Below are 2,896 nucleotides of genomic sequence, written 5' to 3'. Positions count from 1 at the left end.
CCAATCAATAAATTGCGCATACTTCTGTTCTTGCAAGTAGATCCCCTTTCGATTCTCAACTCCCTTAGTTTCTCATTTAAAATAATTATACATATTAATATATGCAACTTTATATCTAGTAAGTAAATGACCAGTTTATGAGACGCATATGTTTCACTTTATGAAGCCCAATCTTAACATGAAACTAATGAATGCTAGAAAGGGAGTCCAGCTGCAACATTAGAAGTACACGAGATATATCTTCAATTTGGCGATAGTCGGTAGCGCAGGGATTCAAACCTATAAGTTAATGCATTCTAACATATCTAAGTCATTTTTTTAGAAATGAACTATTTATACATGACTGGTGTGATATTAAACTTTATGGTTCTGATACCATGTTAAAGCCTACATGATACTAAAACTTAGTATACATAGTTGAGCTCACCGATATGGCATCTGCAGTGGAAACTTGAAACCAGATTTCTCATAAAGACTTGCATAGACTTGGAGATCATCCTCAGTGAACCAAGCAGGCAAAGGGGCTGATAACTCTACAAGGTCCATGATCTCCTCCCCCTCTCCCGCAATTTGAAGCTCGCTACGAGAGAAGAGAATGTAAATGTTTCGGATCACTGTCTTGACATCAAAACGTCCGAAGTCTTTCTCTGCTCTCCCTGGCTCCTATTGAAGATGCACACATTATGTATGGTACACAAGAAATGATATAAGAATTTTCTTAAATAAGTATCCTTTGACCATGCATATTTTCAGAATTTTCGTCCAAATCAATATAATAGCTATTTCTCCATTAAAAATTAATGCAGAATTCAATGTTAACCCTCAAAATTATTGAGGAGTAGAATTATCTTTATATTCTAATAATCTAAATTATTTATTTTACAGTTAATTGTTAATATCCATCCAAACCAATTTTGGTCAAAACCAATTTTCATTTGGATCGAGGGGTGGAATACAATAAAGGTTTTTTTTTCTACAAACCATCATTAAAATAAGGTAACTATAATTGAATCACCAGTGAATATCAATTAGTATATAAACCATCTTTAAATTCGTTTTTGCAATCAACCACCTTGATGCACTTTCAAGCCAAATCCAAGAGTACGCTGAAATGATTCACGTTTAAGGTACAAAACCCATTTAATTTACTTAAATTTAGGTCTGGCTAGGATACATCTCACATGTGTTCATTGTGAATTTCTTAAAGGTATTTTTTTGTCGTTTAGTGAAATTTTGGTTGGGAAGTGAATCAACGTGCATGGTAGATTGCACCCCTAATCCACTATGTGGTTTATTAATTGACATTCAAAATTTATTTCTGTAGGGTTACCTAATTTGAAAATAAAACTAATTTAAAGACCAGAAATTTGCCTTTTACCGCGCGCCCGCCCCCCCCGCCCCCGGGGGAAACAAACCCGGCGGCACTTCGCAATGCTATAGAGATGTTTTTTTTCCACAAAAGTTTAAGTGGAGTTGCCAAACATGCCCTTATTAAATTATGCCATTTTTCCTCAACTAAGATCTAATCCCCACAAAATCTCCTTTCCGGATAGCTCCAAGCCACCGACACCATTCTATTGCACTCCCTACCATTGAATTCTCAAGCACCGCTGTTTTCTCCAACTGCTCGATGCTCGCCTTCCCATCTCGAACACAGACGCTACCCACCATCTTTCTGCCTTAGTGGTAATTAAATGTACACATACAGCACCTAATGATATCGTATGACATTACTAAATTGCCTACCATATTACTAAATTGCCTACTTTTTCCTTGTTTACTACTACTTGAAAGTCAAGGCCACTGGAATTAGTGTGATAAGTTATTTGTGTACATCACTGGGGAGAAAGAAATCCTAGATCAGCAACTACTGCCCTCTCTTTGGGATTTGGATCCTCTCCACTACAAAAAAGTAGGGGAGAGACCACTGCTTTTAATCCCAATCGTTGATTATTTAGTAGGCGGTTATGATACAATCTAAATCTAATACTTACCATATCCCGTGTATTGCACTCATTCCTAATTTGTACTAAAAGAAAAAATCACAACCATTAACTAGATAATCAATGACCGTGATTATGTAGTGGTCCCTCCACTGTTTGTTTTGTAGTGGAGAGGATCCGAATCCCTCTCTTTGTACCAGCAGCACCTGTCATGGGACCGGGCAACGCCTAAGACCTCTTATTTTCTTACCTTTTTTTTCTAGATTGCACCACTGTAATAATGTCTTTTAAACCATTTGTTGTCAAAATTTTGGATAAATTACTAGCAAGCCCTTTTGTCTATAAACTTTTTCAGTAGAAGCCCATATCTAGTAAGGTCAATAAAAGAACCCCCTTTGTCTATTGAGAAGATTGAATACAGTGACTATACAAAATAATAACAATTGAGAGATTTAATCTAAATCCTCCCACATGCATTTAACGTCTACCTTAAATCTATCTTAAAACTAATGATGATATTCATTACTGTCATGGATGCTAGGGGGCTTCTTATTGAACTTAGCAGAAGAAGGGGTTTCTTGAAAAATACTGTATATATATATATATATATATATGAACAAGTTTTCTTGTAATTACCTAAAATTATAATAGAATTTTGAATGAGGGATAAATTGAAAGTAGATTGTAATTTTGAGGGCCAAAATAACAATTATGAATATTTTGAGAACATATGGGCTAGGGGTGTATACTAAAAAACCTTGACATAAATCATGTGAGTAGCTAAAGATTGCATGTATAACGTAATATTAATACCATCCATCTCCATACGTAGAAACCTTTGGGTATGAGGTCCAAAGCAAAGCCTTTAGGAGAGAAGGGCAATCCCAGGGTTACAACTCCTGAGACACGTTCAGGGTAGCGGAGAGCAAAGTCGTAGGTCGATATGGCTGCGA

The 2,896-nt window shown here is 36.1% G+C and overlaps 1 pseudogene; it reads right to left on the bottom strand.

Annotated features, from left to right (window-relative positions):
• LOC109824892 overlaps window positions 1-2,896 on the bottom strand; it is a 4,287-nt pseudogene that overhangs the window by 569 nt on the left and 822 nt on the right.

Source organism: Asparagus officinalis, chromosome 10, assembly GCF_001876935.1.
Source record: "Asparagus officinalis chromosome 10, Aspof.V1, whole genome shotgun sequence".
Taxonomy (NCBI): domain Eukaryota; kingdom Viridiplantae; phylum Streptophyta; class Magnoliopsida; order Asparagales; family Asparagaceae; genus Asparagus; species Asparagus officinalis.
The sequence above is the reverse complement of the archived record's forward strand: the minus strand, read 5'-3'. Positions and strand labels throughout refer to the sequence as shown.